Source organism: Pistacia vera, unplaced genomic scaffold, assembly GCF_008641045.1.
Source record: "Pistacia vera cultivar Batoury unplaced genomic scaffold, PisVer_v2 Contig402, whole genome shotgun sequence".
In the NCBI taxonomy this organism is placed as follows: Eukaryota; Viridiplantae; Streptophyta; class Magnoliopsida; order Sapindales; family Anacardiaceae; genus Pistacia; species Pistacia vera.
The window spans coordinates 381,314-402,980 of NW_022196227.1; the positions used below are offsets into that span (position 1 = coordinate 381,314).

A 21,667-nucleotide genomic window follows, 5' to 3' on the forward strand; every position below is an offset into this window, starting at 1 on the left:
GTTTGGAAGAATCAAAGTTTGGGGGTCTAGTTGCAAAATTTTGGAAGCATTGTTTTATTGCAGGATTGATTGTGGTTGTTTGTAAGGCGTTTAGGGTTGAAATTTTGGGTTGAAATTTTGGGTTGAATTGTTAAGTTGATTGGTAGTTTGAGAATGCTCAAAGTGTTGTCCAAGGGGAAAGGAAAAGGAAAAAAAGTGCACAACCGATTTGTGAATGACAAGGCTCGGAAACGATATGAAGGGGCAATCCAAAGGAAAGATAAAGGATTTATTCCTGAGCATGGATTGACCGCGAGCCAGGCTATGGATTGGAGTCGAGGGAGACGTTGGGAATTATTTATGAGTGTACCTACACATGCGATTGTAGAGCCAATATTGTGAGAGTTTTATGCCAACCTCCCGGAGTGTGAATCTAGTGCTGTGTTTGTGAGGGGTACTGATGTGGCATTTAATGCGAAGGTCATCAATGATTTTTATAACCTGCCTAAAATTGATCGTAATGATTATGAGGATTTTAGGAAGACACAGTTTAAGGATGATATTATTCTTCCGATCATTACAAAACCGGATACCACTTGGGAGATTTCAAAAAAGGGCAGGGGAGCATCAAGGGAACTAATTTGACACCGGTAGCTCGATTGTGGCAGTACTTTATTTCTGCGAGGATGATGCTGGAGATGCACTATAACGCGGTGACTTATGAGAAGGCATTATTGCTCTATTCTATTGCCACAGGAAAGAGAATGGATGTGGGACAAATCATCCTGAACAACATTCAGCATGCAGCCAAACCAGGGCGAGGGAGTTACCTTTTCCCACATCTTATTACAGAGTTGTGCACTTGAGCAGGCGTCGAGGCAGCTGATGATGAGCCACTTATCCATGCTGCCCCAGTTCTCGACCCAGACTATTATCACAAGGATCTTGAACGTCCAAATAGTGAGCAACCCAGCGTTGGGACAAAACGACAGAGAACCACACAAGGCACTGCCACATCATCCAGTTCCACATCCACTATGAGGGAAATGATGCAGCAGATGATGGGTCAGATGAAACGGATGGCAAAACGTCAGGATTGGCTGGCAGAGCAGACCCAGATGATGGATGACATGCAAAACAGTTGCTTCACCAAGCTCAACGTTGATACTTTGGAATTCCAATGGGCTGACTGGGATTCAGATGAATGGATGGGTTCAGACTTAGAAGAGGACAACACCAAGGGAGACGAGGATGCCGAAGAATGAACCTGAACAGCTATTTTGTATTTTACTTTTGTTTGTTTTAGTTGTTTTTGTATTTTCATTTCGAACAGTGAACTAATTTGCTTTTTGTTTTGGATTGTTTAAATTTTGTTTTAGTTTCCTAGCAGTTGAAAAGGCGAGATTAGGGTTATAATATTTTCACATTAGTCAATGAACTTTTCTAGCATAGTGGCCACCATAGTTTTTCAATTGTTTTTACAGGATTTTGGTGATGAAAAAGTCAAGGACCGGGTGTGCATGCTATTGAGCGGAACTTCAACTTCACGGATTAATAAGGGAACTATCTCGTACCTTTGTAGATTTCTATTTTTCTATTCTTAAATTGCGCATAATGTGACATTGGGGACAATGTCATCTTTAGTTTGGGGGTAGGAAAAATTTCAAATTTTTTTATTTGTGTTTATTTTATTTTCATGTTTTGTTGTGTATGCCAATGATTAATTGTATAAATCGATGATGAGAATAGGGTTACTGGGATTTTATTGTTGAAAAATGCTAAGCATTGCTTCAAGTTTATGTTGATTGACTAAATTTTGATTGAGGTTTGTTGAGTGGTACAACCACCATTTTCATTTATTTCGGCATGCTTAGATTCATTTTATGTGGTTAGGTAAAGTTTTGACAATGTTGGTGGACTCTAGAACCTAGTAAAGAAATGCTTGAGGCGAAATTCTAGGAATAGACATTGTTGAGGAAATGATTTAGGCATTTTTTGGAACGTTTGAGCCTTTCCAGCTGACCTATGAATGAATCTTTCCCTAGTCACCCATTTGAGCCTTATGAGATCATCACTGCTTTATTTTCCTTGCAAACCAAAAATTGTCCAACCCAATTACCCTAAACACTTTATCATACCCTTTAGGAGAATCTTGGACCTAATGCAAACACAAAGAAAAGAGTTGTGTGAATGAACTAAAAGAATAGTTTGGGGGTAGTGAGAAGGGCAANGTAGCCTTTATTTAATTTATTAGAAAAATTAAATAAGTGAAATTACGTTTAAATATGTGTTCGCATATATTTAATTAAATCATCATTATTGTTAAATGTTAATATATAGATTAAATATATATTAATTGAGTTTAATTGAGATAATGATGAAATAAATAAAATATCTAATTTCGGAGTGTTTGGTAACATGGGGTGTTTGGGTTGGAGCCCAAGGCTATTCCATATAGGAATAGGGCATTAAAGTTTTACTATAAAAGAAAATGATTATTTGTAAAAGATAAGAGATTTCGTTAGTTATTTTTCTTTGAAAAAGAACAAACACAGTAGCCCCTTAAACACTCTCTCATGCCAGATTTGGTTTTTGCCAAACTCAAAATTCCTTTGATTTCTTCTTCTTGATTCTTAAGGCTAAGGAGGATCTAGCAAATCCCTCCTTAGTTCCTTGTGATTGTCTTCGTGGGTTCGATCTTACACTTGGATCGGTAGCAAAACACGATCAGAGACAAAATTGGAGGAGCCTCCAACGTGGTATGGTTTCTAAATCCAGATTTATTTTTTGCAGATTCTTGTATTTTATAAACTGTAAAATTTATACCTTTGATCTTGGCTCAATGGGAACGATCCTGGAAATTATTGTTTTGTTTTCCGCTGCGTTAACGGGTCGTTTACTAACATCGTCCCGGCGAAGTTCTTTCTTTGCAGCAGTGATAAACTCTTGGGAATTCATTGTCGCGGCGAAGCTTTTTCTTCGCCGCTGCAAAGTCTTCGATTTTCTGTTTTTCATTAAAACACAGTTTTATTTTAGGAAAGTTTTTAGGTTTTTGGACGGACTAAATAAGAAAAACTTAGACATTTCGAGAGGGGTTCTGATAATTCAAGAATTATACTGTTTTTATTAGGCGTTTTGGCCGGATTTTAGATACTTCTTAGTTCATTTTTGCCTGAATTGCTACTTAATTCTTTACATTTTGTGTTTTAGGCCAAAATGGACATTTTGAGCAAATAATGAGCGAATTGGAGTTTCTAGACCCAGAAGTGAGCGAATTTCAGAATTTGGAGGAGTTCTGAAGCAAATTGAAGCACTATGAAGCTTGTTCCAATGAGAAAGCATCGGAGATCGAAGATTCAAGCAAAGAAGCAAGCGGAGGGCAATTTTGTAATTTTAGAATTCTTCATGAAGGTTTGCCGCGGCGAAGTTCTGTTCTTCGCCACGGCGAAGGAAGTGAAACACGAGATTCTAACTTACCTCATCACTGCAGCGAAAGTCTTTCTTCGCCGCGGCGAAGTCTGCGAATTTTAGTTTCTCCAAAACGCACAGTATTTTTTTTAGGAAAGTTTTAGGTCTTTGGGCGAGATATAAAAGAAAAACTTTACCATTGTCGTGGGGGGTCATCCAGTTTTCGTTTGTTCTCATTGAGTTTTGAATAGATTTGATATTTAGAGAGAAGATTTGAGCTTGAATCTTGTGGATTCTTCAACTAGGGGAGATCTCTACTCTTTTCTCTGCATTTCAATATGTTGAACATTGTGTTTATTGTTTTTCTTGGTGTGTATTTTGATTTAGTTATGAACTAACCCATTTTGGGTTAGGGTTTTGATTAAGTTCGGATTTCTATGGGTTAATGAATTGATTATTGCTATTTCCATATTCTAGTGCATAGATTGTGTGGTTATTCTGTTTTTAATGGAATTTATTTGATGAATATGATGAGATTGAGAAAGGAATCATGTTGAGCTTCTTGGGTAATCACCATTGTAGTATTGAATGCTAGAGATAGATTTGAGAATCAATGAAATCAATCTAGGATTCTATTAGCTTAATGAACTTGGATCTATTATTCTTCAATTTGTTGGGTGCAGAAGTTTAATAGGAAAAAGTAGGAATTCATAGCCTGAGAAGGTATGTTTGACAACTTAGAGAATTCGATTTACAATCTGTGCATGTGAGTGTGGAATTAACATAGTCCGTAGAATTCATCCATAAAGTCTGAATGAAGTCAAAACCCTAACCTTTTGTTAAATTGATATTACTCTTGCGTTTTAATTCTTGCCTTTATTAATTAGTTTTTAATACTTAGTAAGTTTTGTTTTAGTTTTAGTTTTAATCTCTCCCATTAATCCAAACAAATTCAGTTCCTCCAACTTGAAAAACACTTAGGAAAATCAGTGCTTAGCAACCAATCCTTGTGGGAACGATACTCACTCATCACTTTATTACTTTGTGCGACTAGTGCACTTGCAATCATTGCATGTTGTAGTAACAACGCATTATGTTCATCTTGTTTGAGAGAGCTTTGACATCTTGGGAGAAAAGAAGAGAAGATTGGAAATTTAACCTTGTGGATTCATCAATTAGGGGAGATCTTTTTACTCTTTTCTCTTTGTTTCAACATGTTGATTGCTGTGTTTACTGTTTTTCTTGCTATTTGCGTTAATTTCATTATGAACTAACTCACTTTGGGTTAGGGTTTTGATGTAATTCGGATTTCTATGGGTAATCAATAGATTATTGTTACTTTTACATTATATTGCATGGATTGTGTGATTATTCTGATTTTTATTGATTTTAATTGTTGAACATGATGAGATTGAGAAATGAATCATGTTGAGCTTCTTGGGTAATCACCATTGTTGTATTGAAAGTTAGAGATAGGTTTGAGAATCAATGAATTCAATCTAAGATTTCATTAGCTTAATGAACTTGGATCTATTAATCTTTAAATTGTTGGGTGTGGAAGCTTAATAGGGAAAAGTAGGAATTCATAGCCTGAGAAGGTATGTTTTACAATTTAGGGAATTCGAGTTACAATCCGTGCATGTGAGTGTAGAAGTAGCATAATTCGTGGAATTAATTCATAGAGTCCTAATGAAGTCAAAACCCCACCCGTTTGCTTAAATTGATATTACTCTTACTTTAATATTGCTTTCATTAATTAGCTTTTTAATTACATAGTAAATTTTGCTTTCAATTTAGTTTAGAGTCTCCCATAAATCCAAACACTTTCGGTTTCTCCAACTTGAAAACAAATAGGAAAATCAGTGCTTAGCAACCAATCCTCGTGGGAACGATACTCACTCATCACTTTATTACTTTGTGTGACTAGTGCACTTGTTATATTGCATGTTATAGTAACAACGCATCAAGTTTTTGGCGTCATTGCCGAGGATTGACTTTTGTGTTAACATTGAAATTTTCTTGAGTTAGCTAGATTGGAGTTTTATTTTTGTTTTAATTGTTTATTAGTTAATTTTTGTATTTCTTTTCTGTTAGCTAATGATCTGACATTTTCTCTCGTTCTGTGTAGTTTATGCGAAGTGCGAGACGTCAGCTAGTGGTTCTTGTAGATCTAGAGATTGAAAGAACCGTAAGAAGACTTAACAGAGAGAGAAGAGAAGGAGAGGCCATAGCTGTTGAGATGGCAGAAAATAGAACATTGAGGGAATTCTCAGTTCCCACGGTTGATGGCAGTGGGTCAAGTATAACTAGACCAGCAGTACAAGCCAACATCTTTGAAATAAAGCCGGCAATCATCCAGATGATCCAGCAGTCGGTACAGTTTAAGGGAGATTTGAAGGAAGATCCAAATCAGCATATTGCAAACTTTTTAGAGATTTGTGATACTTTCAAGTCAAACGGAGTGTCAGATGACGCCATCAGATTGAGATTGTTCCCTTTTTCATTAAAGGATAAAGCAAAGGGATGGTTAATGGTACTACCACCAGGAACAATCACTACATGGAATGAATTAGCATAGAAGTTCCTGACCAAATTCTTTCCTCCAGCTAAATCTGCGAAGATGAGAAATGATATCATATTGTTTCTCCAAGAAGAGTCTGAATCATTATATGAGGCTTGGGAAAGATATAAGGAACTACTAAGGAGGTGTCCACACCATGGTTTGCTAGTTTGGATGCAAGTCCAAACGTTTTATAATGGATTGATGGTTAATGTGCAAACAATGGTGGATGCAACATCGGGAGGAGCATTGCAAAATAAGACACTTGAAGAAGCTCATGAGTTGCTTGAGGTTTTGGCAAGTAACAACTATCAAAGACCTAATGAGAGGATACAATCAAAGAAATCTATGGGTCTTCATGAAGTTGATGCATACACGACTATTTCAGCCCAACTTACAGTACTTCAGAAATAGTTGGGAAGTATACAAGTAAATTCTATTCAAGCACCTCAACTAACTTGTGATCTTTGCGCAGGTATTCATGTGAGCAATGAATGTCAAGTGGTGAACACGTTTGCTTCAACGTTTTCATCATTAGAACAAGTTAAATACTTGGTAGGAAATCAGAGGCAACAGAATAATCCGTACTCCAACACGTATAATCCTAGTTGGAGGAATCATCCGAACTTGTCTTGGGGCAATCAGAATTAACATAATCAGCAGAACAACCAATGGGACCAAAGAGCGATGCCGAACAACCAAGCAGGGATGAACAATCAACTATGGGAGCAAAGATTGACAAAATTGAAAGATATGTTCGAAAAATTTATGCAAGAGACCACAGGTGTAAAACCCCTCCCTAGCCGGGTATTTCCTAAGTATCCCTTGGCCATTGAGAACCTAGAAAACGCACGCCTAGGAAAGAAGTTTATTTTAAAATCCTATTTAAAGAATAAACTTGTAGTTTAAAACATATATATAGATATATGTGTTTAAATTTTTTTTTAACTATAATAAGTTCATTGTATAATCAAAAAATATAATTTCCTTTCTTGGAGTAAATTATGAAATCCATAGTAATACTTACTAGAACATACACACTTTTATAAAATTTACTAGCAATTTGATTTCCTTTATTAATACAACATATTTACTCCATTATAGAACATGGACATAATTACTACATTATGAGGTATGAACATAATTACTACACTAAATATTAGCAAAACCATTCAATAGTCATCATTAAAGCATCCCCTCATGCTCATAGCGTCCCTTGGAATCCTCTCCCAGCTTCATGCCTTAATCCGTACCTGCAAAACATTTTAAAACATTTCGTGGGGTGAGCGCTAATCGCTCAGTAAGGAATATGGCCATTTATAAACTATTAAGGTTCATTAAACAAGTAAATTACTTAGGACTTTACCTACCTACAAAACATGACCTTCATTCTTTGACATAACAAGTTCATAAAACATATCATACATTTTGGACTTTTCTCATAAACATAAGTCATAACATAATCATACATAATATAACATAGAACATATATGACTTATGAAATATTCATGTACATGGCATGCTTATTTCTTTTGTCTTTATACTTGATGGTTTCATTAGTCTTTGTTATCCGATCGGATTCATTTGAACCATTACCTTGTTCTTGGTCGTCACCTCAAAGGACTCATGGTTTCCATAAGAATTCCATTCCTCTGATCTTGGTTTATACCTCAAGAGACTCATGGAATTCATTCTTTAACATTTCATAAATTTTTCATAAGACAACTAAATAAGCTATATGCATTACCATTATGAATGCAAACATATGGACTAACATATTCCATGCTCAATCATACTATATTCTCCTACTAAACTTCTTAACTTAATTCATTCAATTTCTCATACAATACAAGGAATTTCAGTAGTAAGATTATTCAGGGGTTTATTAGAATTAGAAACAAATGGGAATTTCCATTAAGAAGGTGGATGCCATACAGTTCGTTACTTTCAAGCAATTTTTCCATTATCTTCTAATTCGAATTTATTTTTGGCTAAAACATAAACGTTTTAGGTCTGTTTCTCAACTTTTTAACACTTCAAGAATCAACTCAATCAGACTTCTATAACTTCAGTTATGACTGATTCAGTGAAGCATGTACAGTATAAGTCTCAAAAAGCCAAATCCGAATTCTATTCATTTTAACCATGTCACCTTCATTTGCACATTCATATCATTTGCCATATCATTCTTAGTATAAAAGGCCATAAAAACCTCCCTTTTTACAGAACCAAAAAGTGCCAAAACATCGTCCAACTACAAATCTCTTAATTGGCATAATCATCCTCCACATGCACACATACACCAATCAACACACCCATTTAAACAATCCATAACCAAAACATAGCATCACACTCATATTAACATAAATAAATGTAAGTTTCATAAACCCTAGGTGTTATCAATTGTAGTCATAAGGGAGATTTTTTCCTTACCTTAGTATTCAAAGCACAAAGGTACTCCTCCTTGGCTCCAAAGTTTCACCTTTCTACCTTACACACACAACCACTTATGAATTTCTCTTTTAACTAAAAAATTCAGAAAAACTAGGGTTTTGAAACTCACCTTTAACCCTGAAATTGAAGTTCTTTAAGGGTGGATGGTGATCTCCTTTGAAAATCAACTTGAAATCCTAAGAAAATTTGAGAATAAAAGCTTGGATTAGTGGCTTTTATGGTGGATTTGAGAGATGAAGAAGAAGATGATATATTTGGGGTCTCCAAGGCCGACTACTCTCTCTTTAAACCTTGTAAATATTCATTCCATTGATACTCTAATGTGATTGGTCAATAAAAGTTAGATATAAAGGTCATTTGGCATAAATTTTTCATATAAGGGCGTTTTGGTCATTTCTACCACAACATAAAGATAAGTACTCATTTAATGCCATTTGACTTCTTTAAAACACTTAACCATTAAGCAATCCCATTAGGTGAATGACTAATTTACCCTTGGTGCACTTTTATGGACACTTAATCATATGGTTTTGTATGAAAAGACCATTATACCCTTGGTTACCGTTTATGCCATTTAACCTTATCAGTCAACTTTATGACCATTCTATCCTCATTTCTCTTCAATGACATCACCCTTTACACTTTATAATGGCCACATCTCGAAATACATGTAAATTGACCATTTTACCCTTCCATTCAAAAAAGAAAATTACTTAAAAAGGTAAATTTCATACCTTAGGACATCGGAATAATAACGCGGGGTTTACAGTGCAAACTATGGTGGATGCAGCATTGGGAGGAGCACTGCAAATGCTTGAAGTTTTGGCAAGCAACAATTATCAAAGACCTAATGAGAGGGTGCAACATAATAAATCTATGGGCCTTCATGTAGTTGATGCATATATAGCCATTTCAGCCCAACTAACAGCATTTCAGAAGCAGTTCGGAAGTATGCAAGTAAATTCCATTTAAGCACCTCAACTAACTTGTGCATTTTGTGCAGGTGGTCATGTGAGCAGTGAATGTCAAGTGGAGAACACGTTTGCTTCAGCATCTTCATCATTGGAGCAGGTTAACTACTTGGTAGGAAATCAAAGGCAACCGAACAATTCATACTCTAACACATATAATCCTGGTTGGAGGAATCATCCGAACCTATCTTAGGGCAATCAGAATCAACAGAATCAGTAGAACAATCAATGGAACCAAAGAGCTTTGCCAAACAACCAAACAGGGGTGAACAATCAATCAGGAGAGCAAAGAGTGACAAAATTGGAGGACATGTTTGGAAAGTTTATGCAAGAGACCACAAGTTTTATGAATGAGACGAGGACGAATTTCAAAAATCAAAGGGCATCCATTCAGAACTTGGAGGTACAGGTGGGGCAATTGGTTGAAAAGCTAAATGAGAGACCACTGGGTTCCCTGCCAAGCAACATGGTAACTAACCCATGTGAGCAAGTGAATGCAATAACTTTGAGAAGTGGAACAGTTTTAGAAAAGGTGGAACAATCAGGGAAAGAAGGGAACCCACCAAAAGAAAAGGAAGATTCCGATGAGGAACTAGATGAAAAGATAATTGTTGAAGAGAAACCAACTAGTTTTAAGGAAGATGAACCAAAGAGGAAAAAGAAGCGAAGGCAAAAGAAGGAGAAATTGCCATTTCCCAAGATACCACCAGAGTTGGCACATCACACACCTCTGGTGCCTTTCCCTCAGAGGCTCAGAAAGGAAAAACAGGATAAGCAGTTCATTAAATTTCTTGATGTATTTAAAAAACTGCACATTAATATTCCTTTCGTAGATGCTTTGCAACAGATGCCAAGTTACGCAAAATTCCCCAAGGACATTCTGTCGAATAAAAGAAAGTTGGATGAAGAGGAAACAGTGATGCTCACCTAGGAATGCAGTGCCATTCTATAGAAGAAGTTGCCATCAAAACTTAAAGATCCAAGGAGTTTCACTATCCCTGTGTCATAAGGAACATTACATTTGATAAGGTTTTGTGTGATTTGGGTGCAAGCATAAACCTTATGCCTTTTTCTGTTTTCGAGAAATTAGGAATTAGTGAAGTGAAGCCGACAACCATATGTTTGCAGCTTGCAGATAGATCCATAAAGCATCCGAGGGGCATTGTTGAAGATGTGCTAATCAAGGTGGACAAATTTATTTTTTCGGAAGATTTCTTTGTGTTGGATATGGAAGAAGATAAAGAGATTCCTCTCATCCTGGGACGACCATTTCTGGCTACCGAAAGAGCTTTAATTAATGTTCAAGAGGGGAAGTTGATCATGAGGATACAAGATGAGGAAGTGACATTCAATGTCCTCAAGTCTCTGAAAGTTCCACCTAAGCGAGAGTCGTGTTTCAAAATTGACTCGGTGGGTCAATCAACAATTGAACCTTCCCAACTGAATGATCCTAATTCGTCAATTGAAAGATGCACGGTCAAGTCAAGGCAATTCAAGGATGAGGACCACAACCCAGAATTGTTTACACCATTCCGAGACGGACCACAACCGAGCATGTGTCTTCACAAGGGATGGATTCCTTAACTCAAAAAGGGTGAGGGAAAGTCAAGAAAGCGGAAAGCTGTCGATGAGAATGTTTGAGCCATGAAAGGAATGACCAAGGAATGGGAATGGGTGGCTAAGCTCTCAACAAAGGCCCCATGTAACAAAAATCATCAACAATTGAAGCCTCGATGCAAGGACAATGCTCGGGAGTTGATGTATCTAGATAGTCCGGATTAACATAAAGACTTGAGAAAGCCAAGCTTTCGACTATAAACAAGCGCTCCTTGGGAGGCAACCCAAGTGTTTTCATTTGTTGTTGTTTATTTATTGTTTTGAAGTTGTTTAGTTTTCTTATGATTTTTAGATGAAGTTTAATTTGTGTGTTTTGGGTGTTTCAAGTGAATTATCGAATCAGGCGAAAAATGGAAATTTTCCAATTTTCACCGTGGCGAACTACATTTTGCAAGAATTGGAAGTCGAAAAGTCCCAAACTTTGCCGCATGCTGTTGAGCGAAACTTCAACTTCACGAATTAATCAGGGAACTAGCTCGTACCTTTGTAGATTTCTGTTTTTCTATTCTTAAATTGTGCATAATGTGACATTGGAGACAATGTCATCTTTAGTTTGGGGGTAGGAAAAATTTGAAATTTTTTTATTTGTGTTTATTTTATTTTCATGTTTTGTTGTGTATGCCAATGATGAATTGTATAAGTCTATGATGAGAATAGGGTTGTTGGGATTTTATTATTGAGAAATGTTAAACATTGCTTCAAGTTTATGTTGATTGACTGAATTTTGCTTAAGGTTCTTTGAGTGGTTCAACCACCATTTTCATTTATTTCGGCATGCTTAGATTCATTTTATGTGGTTAGGTAAAGTCTTGATAATGTTGGTAGACTCTAGAACCTAGTTTAGAAATGCTTGAGGCGAAATTCTAGGAATAGACATTATTGAGGAAGTGATTTAGGCGATTTTTCGGAACGTTAGAGCCTTTCCAGCCGACCATGAATTCTATCCCTAGTTACCCATTTGAACCTTATGAAATCATCGTTGTCCCTTTTTGTGTTCTTGTGCAACCAATAATGCCCAAACCTTTCACCCTAAACACGTCCGCAACCTTTAAGAGAATTCTAAACCTAATGCAAACATAAAGAGCTTGGAGAGTTGTGTGAATGAACTAAAAGATTAGTTTGGGGGTTGTGAGAAGGGCAAGAAGAATAAAAGGGGTAATTAACCTCAATAAAATGATTATTGTCTTTTCCAAAACAAAAAAAAAAACAAAATTTGAGAATTAAGAATTGCAATGCAGTTGAAAAAAAAAAAAATGAGAAATGCACATGCTTGAGGATTATAAATTGGTTGACTTTGTAGTGGTGGTTGAGGAAGAAAGTGGAAGTTGATTTGAGTCTTGATGTTTGCTTAAAGAAAATTGAGTTCTCTTGCTTTGTTAATCCTGTTCATTTCTTTGAAGCCCACTAACCAAGCCTAACGGTACAAGCCTGTAAAGACCTTCTGATATTTAGTAATGTCTAATCCTCATTAGTGGAGAGTAGTTTGATATTTAGGCCTATGGAGTCTGCCGCCATTTGATAAACTTTGTTTTTCTGCATAAAAATAATCCGGGAAGTCGGAATGTGGATTGAAGTGGGGATCACTTACTCGGGGGACCAATAGAGAAGATAGTCGATGCAACTTATAACTTCTTGGAGTGTTGAACATTTTTCTAGTAATAATTTTTCAACGATCTATGAGACTTGTTTAAATTCTAGGCATTTCATTGTGTTGAGTTGAGTCTAATGTTTTTATTATATTTTATTTTCAGTTTTGCAGTTTTGAGTTGTTTTGGGCATTTGTTGTTTTTCTTTCTTTGTGTTTTGTACCTGATGCTCGAGGATGAGCATGTCTTTAGTTTGGGGGTATTTGATAATCCGAGAATTATACTGTTTTTATTAGGCTTTTTGGTCGGATTTTAGATACTTCTTAGTTCATTTTTGCCTGAATTGCTGCTTAATTCTTTACATTTTGTGTTTCAGGCCAAAATGGACATTTTGAGCAAATAATGAGCGAATTGGAGTTTCTGGACCTAGAAGTGAGCGGATTTTAGAATTTGGAGGAGTTCTGAAGCAGATTGAAGCACTATAGAGCTTGTTCCAATGAGAAAGCATCGGAGATCAAAGATTCAAGCAAAGAAGCAAGCGGAAGGCAATTATGTAATTTCAGAATTCTTCATGAAGGTTTGCTGTGGCGAAAGAAGTGAAGCACGAGATTCTAACTTACCTCGTCGCCGCAACGAAAGTCTTTCTTTGCCATGGCGAAGTCTGCGAATTTTAGTTTCTCCAAAACACACATTATTTTTTTAGGAAAGTTTTAGGTCTTTGGGCGAGGTATGAAAGAAAAACTTTACCATTTTCATGGGGGTCGTCCAGTTTTCATCAGTTCTCATTGAGTTTTGAATAGATTTGATATTTAGAGAGAAGATGTGAGCTTGAATCTTGTGGATTCTTCAACTAGGGGAGATCTCTACTCTTTTCTATGCATTTCAATATGTTGAACTTTGTGTTTATTGTTTTTCTTGGTGTGTATTTTGATTTAGTTATGAAATAACTCATTTTGGGTTAGGGTTTTGATTAAGTTCGGATTTCTATGGGTTAATGAATTGATTATTGCTATTTCCATATTCTAGTGCATAGATTGTGTGGTTATTCTGTTTTTAATGGAATTTATTTGATGAATATGATGAGATTGAGAAATGAATCATGTTGAGCTTCTTGGGTAATCACCATTGTAGTATTGAATGCTAGAGATAGATTTGAGAATCAATGAAATCAATCTAGGATTCCATTAGCTTAATGAACTTGGATCTATTATTCTTCAATTTGTTGGGTGCGAAAGTTTAATAGGGAAAAGTAGGAATTCATAGCCTGAGAAGGTATGTTTGACAACTTAGAGAATTCGATTTACAATCTGTGCATGTGAGTGTGGAATTAACATAGTCCGTAGAATTCATCCATAAAGTCTGAATGAAGTCAAAACCCTAACCTTTTGTTAAATTGATATTACTCTTGCGTTTTAATTCTTGCCTTTATTAATTAGTTTTTAATACTTAGTAAGTTTTGTTTTAGTTTTAGTTTTAATCTCTCCCATTAATCCAAACAAATTCAGTTCCTCCAACTTGAAAAACACTTAGGAAAATCAGTGCTTAGCAACCAATCCTTGTGGGAACGATACTCACTCATCACTTTATTACTTTGTGCGACTAGTGCACTTGCAATCATTGCATGTTGTAGTAACAACGCATTATGTTCATCTTGTTTGAGAGAGCTTTGACATCTTGGGAGAAAAGAAGAGAAGATTGGAAATTTAACCTTGTGGATTCATCAATTAGGGGAGATCTTTTTACTCTTTTCTCTTTGTTTCAACATGTTGATTGCTGTGTTTACTGTTTTTCTTGCTATTTGCGTTAATTTCATTATGAACTAACTCACTTTGGGTTAGGGTTTTGATGTAATTCGGATTTCTATGGGTAATCAATAGATTATTGTTACTTTTACATTATATTGCATGGATTGTGTGATTATTCTGATTTTTATTGATTTTAATTGTTGAACATGATGAGATTGAGAAATGAATCATGTTGAGCTTCTTGGGTAATCACCATTGTTGTATTGAAAGTTAGAGATAGGTTTGAGAATCAATGAATTCAATCTAAGATTTCATTAGCTTAATGAACTTGGATCTATTAATCTTTAAATTGTTGGGTGTGGAAGCTTAATAGGGAAAAGTAGGAATTCATAGCCTGAGAAGGTATGTTTTACAATTTAGGGAATTCGAGTTACAATCCGTGCATGTGAGTGTAGAAGTAGCATAATTCGTGGAATTAATTCATAGAGTCCTAATGAAGTCAAAACCCCACCCGTTTGCTTAAATTGATATTACTCTTACTTTAATATTGCTTTCATTAATTAGCTTTTTAATTACATAGTAAATTTTGCTTTCAATTTAGTTTAGAGTCTCCCATAAATCCAAACACTTTCGGTTTCTCCAACTTGAAAACAAATAGGAAAATCAGTGCTTAGCAACCAATCCTCGTGGGAACGATACTCACTCATCACTTTATTACTTTGTGTGACTAGTGCACTTGTTATATTGCATGTTATAGTAACAACGCATCAAGTTTTTGGCGTCATTGCCGAGGATTGACTTTTGTGTTAACATTGAAATTTTCTTGAGTTAGCTAGATTGGAGTTTTATTTTTGTTTTAATTGTTTATTAGTTAATTTTTGTATTTCTTTTCTGTTAGCTAATGATCTGACATTTTCTCTCGTTCTGTGTAGTTTATGCGAAGTGCGAGACGTCAGCTAGTGGTTCTTGTAGATCTAGAGATTGAAAGAACCGTAAGAAGACTTAACAGAGAGAGAAGAGAAGGAGAGGCCATAGCTGTTGAGATGGCAGAAAATAGAACATTGAGGGAATTCTCAGTTCCCACGGTTGATGGCAGTGGGTCAAGTATAACTAGACCAGCAGTACAAGCCAACATCTTTGAAATAAAGCCGGCAATCATCCAGATGATCCAGCAGTCGGTACAGTTTAAGGGAGATTTGAAGGAAGATCCAAATCAGCATATTGCAAACTTTTTAGAGATTTGTGATACTTTCAAGTCAAACGGAGTGTCAGATGACGCCATCAGATTGAGATTGTTCCCTTTTTCATTAAAGGATAAAGCAAAGGGATGGTTAATGGTACTACCACCAGGAACAATCACTACATGGAATGAATTAGCATAGAAGTTCCTGACCAAATTCTTTCCTCCAGCTAAATCTGCGAAGATGAGAAATGATATCATATTGTTTCTCCAAGAAGAGTCTGAATCATTATATGAGGCTTGGGAAAGATATAAGGAACTACTAAGGAGGTGTCCACACCATGGTTTGCTAGTTTGGATGCAAGTCCAAACGTTTTATAATGGATTGATGGTTAATGTGCAAACAATGGTGGATGCAACATCGGGAGGAGCATTGCAAAATAAGACACTTGAAGAAGCTCATGAGTTGCTTGAGGTTTTGGCAAGTAACAACTATCAAAGACCTAATGAGAGGATACAATCAAAGAAATCTATGGGTCTTCATGAAGTTGATGCATACACGACTATTTCAGCCCAACTTACAGTACTTCAGAAATAGTTGGGAAGTATACAAGTAAATTCTATTCAAGCACCTCAACTAACTTGTGATCTTTGCGCAGGTATTCATGTGAGCAATGAATGTCAAGTGGTGAACACGTTTGCTTCAACGTTTTCATCATTAGAACAAGTTAAATACTTGGTAGGAAATCAGAGGCAACAGAATAATCCGTACTCCAACACGTATAATCCTAGTTGGAGGAATCATCCGAACTTGTCTTGGGGCAATCAGAATTAACATAATCAGCAGAACAACCAATGGGACCAAAGAGCGATGCCGAACAACCAAGCAGGGATGAACAATCAACTATGGGAGCAAAGATTGACAAAATTGAAAGATATGTTCGAAAAATTTATGCAAGAGACCACAGGTGTAAAACCCCTCCCTAGCCGGGTATTTCCTAAGTATCCCTTGGCCATTGAGAACCTAGAAAACGCACGCCTAGGAAAGAAGTTTATTTTAAAATCCTATTTAAAGAATAAACTTGTAGTTTAAAACATATATATAGATATATGTGTTTAAATTTTTTTTTTTTTTTTTATAATAAGTTCATTGTATAATCAAAAAATATAATTTCCTTTCTTGGAGTAAATTATGAAATCCATAGTAATACTTACTAGAACATACACACTTTTATAAAATTTACTAGCAATTTGATTTCCTTTATTAATACAACATATTTACTCCATTATAGAACATGGACATAATTACTACATTATGAGATATGAACATAATTACTACACTAAATATTAGCAAAACCATTCAATAGTCATCATTAAAGCATCCCCTCATGCTCATAGCGTCCCTTGGAATCCTCTCCCAGCTTCATGCCTTAATCCGTACCTGCAAAACATTTTAAAACATTTCGTGGGGTGAGCGCTAATCGCTCAGTAAGGAATATGGCCATTTATAAACTATTAAGGTTCATTATACAAGTAAATTACTTAGGACTTTACCTACCTACAAAACATGACCTTCATTCTTTGACATAACAAGTTCATAAAACATATCATACATTTTGGACTTTTCTCATAAACATAAGTCATAACATAACCATACATAATATAACATAGAACATAAATGACTTATGAAATATTCATGTACATGGCATGCTTATTTGTTTTGTCTATATACTTGACGATTTCATTAGTCTTTGTTATCCGATCGGATTCATTTGAACCATTACCTTGTTCTTGGTCGTCACCTCAAAGGACTCATGGTTTCCATAAGAATTCCATTCCTCTGATCTTGGTTTATACCTCAAGAGACTCATGGAATTCATTCTTTAACATTTTATAAATTTTTCATAAGACAACTAAATAAGCTATATGCATTACCATTATGAATGCAAACATATGGACTAACATATTCCATGCTCAATCATACTATATTCTCCTACTAAACTTCTTAACTTAATTCATTCAATTTCTCATACAATACAAAGAATTTCAGTAGTAAGATTATTCAGGGGTTTACTAGAATTAGAAACAAATGGGAATTTCCATTAAGAAGGTGGATGCCATACAGTTCGTTACTTTCAAGCAATTTTTCCATTATCTTCTAATTCGAATTTATTTTTGGCTAAAACATAAACGTTTTAGGTCTGTTTCTCAACTTTTTAACACTTCAAGAATCAACTCAATCGGACTTCTATAACTTCAGTTATGACTGATTCAGTGAAGCATGTACAGTATAAGTCTTAAAACAGCCAAATCCGAATTCTATTCATTTTAACCATGTCACCTTCATTTGCACATTCATATTATTTGCCATATCATTCTAAGTATAAAAGGCCATAAAAACCTCCCTTTTTACAGAACCAAAAAGTGCCAAAACATCGTCCAACTACAAATCTCTTAATTGGCATAATCATCCTCCATATGCACACATACACCAATCAACACACCCATTTAAACAATCCATAACCAAAACATAGCATCACACTCATATTAACATAAATAAATGTAAGTTTCATAAACCCTAGGTGTTATCAATTGTAGTCATAAGGGAGATTTTTTCCTTACCTTAGTATTCAAAGCACAAAGGTACTCCTCCTTGGCTCCAAAGTTTCACCTTTCTACCTTACACACATAACCACTTATGAATTTCTCTTTTAACTAAAAAATTCAGAAAAACTAGGGTTTTGAAACTCACCTTTAACCCTGAAATTGAAGTTCTTTAAGGGTGGATGGTGATCTCCTTTGAAAATCAACTTGAAATCCTAAGAAAATTTGAGAATAAAAGCTTGGATTAGTGGCTTTTATGGTGGATTTGAGAGATGAAGAAGAAGATGATATATTTGGGGTCTCCAAGGCCGACTACTCTCTCTTTAAACCTTGTAAATATTCATTCCATTGATACTCTAATGTGATTGGTCAATAAAAGTTAGATATAAAGGTCATTTGGCATAAATTTTTCATATAAGGGCGTTTTGGTCATTTCTACCACAACATAAAGATAAGTACTCATTTAATGCCATTTGACTTCTTTAAAACACTTAACCATTAAGTAATTCTACTAGGTAAATGACTAATTTACCCTTGGTGCACTTTTATGGACACTTAAATCATATGGTTTTGTATGAAAAGACCATTATACCCTTGGTTACCGTTTATGCCATTTAACCTTATCAATCAACTTTATAACCATTCTACCCTCATTTCTCTTCAATGACATCATCCTTTACACTTTATAATGGCCACATCTCGAAATACATGTAAATTGACCATTTTACCCTTCCATTCAAAAAAGAAAATTACTTGAAAAGGTAAATTTCATACCTTAAGGCATTGGAATAATAACGCGGGGTTGGCTTCGTGAATGAGACGAGATCGAATTTCAGAAACCAAGGGGCATCCATTCGAAACTTGGAGGTACATGTAGGTTAATTGGCCAATAAGCTCAATGAGAGACCACAGGGTTCCCTACCAAGCAATATAGTGCCAAACCCTAGTGAACAAGCAAATGCAATAACACTACGGAATGGGACAGTCTTGGAAGAGGTGGAACAATCAAGGAAATAAGGAAGCCCACCAAAAGAAAAGGAAGAGTCCAATGAGGAAGTTAATGAAGAGATAATTGCTGAAGAGAAACCAACCAGTCTTAGGGAAGATAAACAAAAGCGGGAAGAGAGGCAAAGGCAAAAGAAAGAGAAATTGCCATTTCCCGAGATACCACCAGAGTTGGTATACCACACCCCTCATGTGCCTTTTCCTCAGAGACTAGAGAAGAAAAATCAGGATAAACAGTTTACCAAATTCATTGAAATATTTAAAAAACTGCATATTAAAATTCCTTTTGCAGATGCATTGCAACAAATGCCGAGCTACGCGAAATTTCTCAAGGAGATTTTATCAAACAAAAGGAAGTTAGAAGATGAGGAAACCGTGATGCTTACAGAGGAGTGCAGTGCCATTCTACAGAAGAAGCTACCCCCGAAACTTAAAGACCTAGGGAGTTTTACTATTCCTTGTGTTATAGGAGACATTACTTTTGATAGAGTTTTATGTGATTTAGATGCAAGCATAAATCTAATGCCTTTTTCTGTTTTCAGGAGATTAGGGATTGGTGAAGTGAAGCCAACAACCATATCTTTGCAGCTTGCAGATAGATCCATCAAGCATCCGAGGGGCATAGTTAAAGATGTTTTGGTGAAGGTGGACAAAGTTATCTTTCCTATGGACTTTATTGTGTTGGACATGGAAGAGGACAAGGAAATGCCTCTCATCTTGGGGCAACCATTTTTGGCCACTGGAAGAGCTCTCATTGATGTGCAAGAGGGAAAGTTGCTGCTAAGGGTTCAAGATGAAACAGTCACGTTCAATGTTTTTGAAGCCATGAAATTTCTATCAGAGTCGGATTCGTGTTTTAGTGTAGATGTGGTGGATAAACTAGTAGTAGAGGCTATTGAAGAGAACACCCCTTAACTACCTCTAGAAGCATGTATTACCTAATAAAAAATAATAGAAGTAGATGAACCGGTGAAGAATGAGTGTGCTAGATTTTTGGAAGCACTTGAGCCGATAAATGCAAGCCAAGATCCATAATTTGAAGAGTTTGATATTGAGATAGAGAAGGAAAAGGTAAGAAAGGAAGAACCTCCAAAACTTGAACTGAAACCTTTACCTTCTCATCTCAAATATGTGTATCTTGGTGAATTAGAAACCTTTCCAGTGATCATCTATTCAAGGTTAAGTAAATTGGAAGAAGAGAGGTTGATTCGGGTGTTAAGGGAGCATAAGTCAGCAATTGGATGGACTATTTCGGACATTAGAGGCATCTCTCCATTATTTTGTATGCATAAGATACTCATGGAAGATGATGTCAAGCCTAGGGTACAACCACAATGGAGATTGAATCCTTCGATGAAGGAAGTGGTGAAACTCCTAGATGCGAGCATAATTTATCCTATTTCTGATAGTTCATGGGTGAGCCCTGTGTAAGTGGTTCCAAAGAAAGGAGGTATCACTGTGATAAAGAATGAAAGCAATGAATTAATACCAACTGGGACAGTCACAGGTTGGAGAGTGTGCATTGACTACTGGAAATTGAATGAAACGATAAGGAAGGATCATTTTCCACTTTCTTTCATCGATCAAATGTTGGAGAGATTGGTAGGGCATGCTTACTATTGTTTCTTGGATGGTTTTTCAGGATATAATCAAATTGCCATTGCGCCTGAAGATTAAGAAAAGACAACATTCACTTGTCCCTGTGGCACATTTGCGTATAAAAGGATGCCTTTCGGGTTATGCAATGCACCAGCCACATTTCAACGATGCATGATGTCGATCTTTGGTGACATGGTGGAGTGGTTTATAGAAGTCTTCATGGATGACTTCTCTATTTTTGGTTCGTCTTTTGACAATTGCTTATCTAATCTTTCATTAGTTTTGTAACGATGTCAGGAGACGAATTTGGTGCTCAACTGGGAGAAATGCCACTTCATGGTATAGGAAGGAATAATGCTCGGTCACAGAATTTCAAAGAACGGCATCGAAGTGGATCGAGCGAAAACAAAAGTGATGAGAAGCTGCCACCACCTGCAAATGTTAAGGCAGTTCGAAGTTTCTTGGGGCATGCGGGGTTCTATAGACGGTTTATCAAGGATTTCTCTAAAATCTCTAAACCCCTTTGCAATTTACTGATTAAGGATGTTCCTTTTGATTTTAATGATGAATGCATGCATGCTTTTCAAACTCTTAAGAAATTGTTAGTGTCTGCACCTATTATTGCAGTTCTCGATTAGGGACTACCGTTTGAATTGATGTGTGATGCTAGTGATTTTGCACTAGGAGTAGTTCTAAGACAAAGAAAGAACAAAGTGTTACATGTAATTCAGTATGCTAGCAAAACACTCACTGATGCACAGTTGAATTACACCACTACTGAAAAAGAGTTGTTAGCTGTGGCTTTTGCATTTGACAAATTTCGTTCTTATTTGCTAGGTGCTAAGGTGATAGTCTACACGGATCATTCGGCACTCAAGCACCTGTTGGCAAAGCAAGAAGCGATACCTCGGTTGATTAGATGGATCCTATTACTACAAGAGTTTGAGTTGGAGATCTAA

At 36.0% G+C, this 21,667-nt stretch overlaps 1 pseudogene; it reads left to right on the top strand.

Annotated features, from left to right (window-relative positions):
- The window catches only part of LOC116141981, a 43,394-nt pseudogene extending 21,727 nt beyond the window's left edge, over positions 1–21,667 (top strand).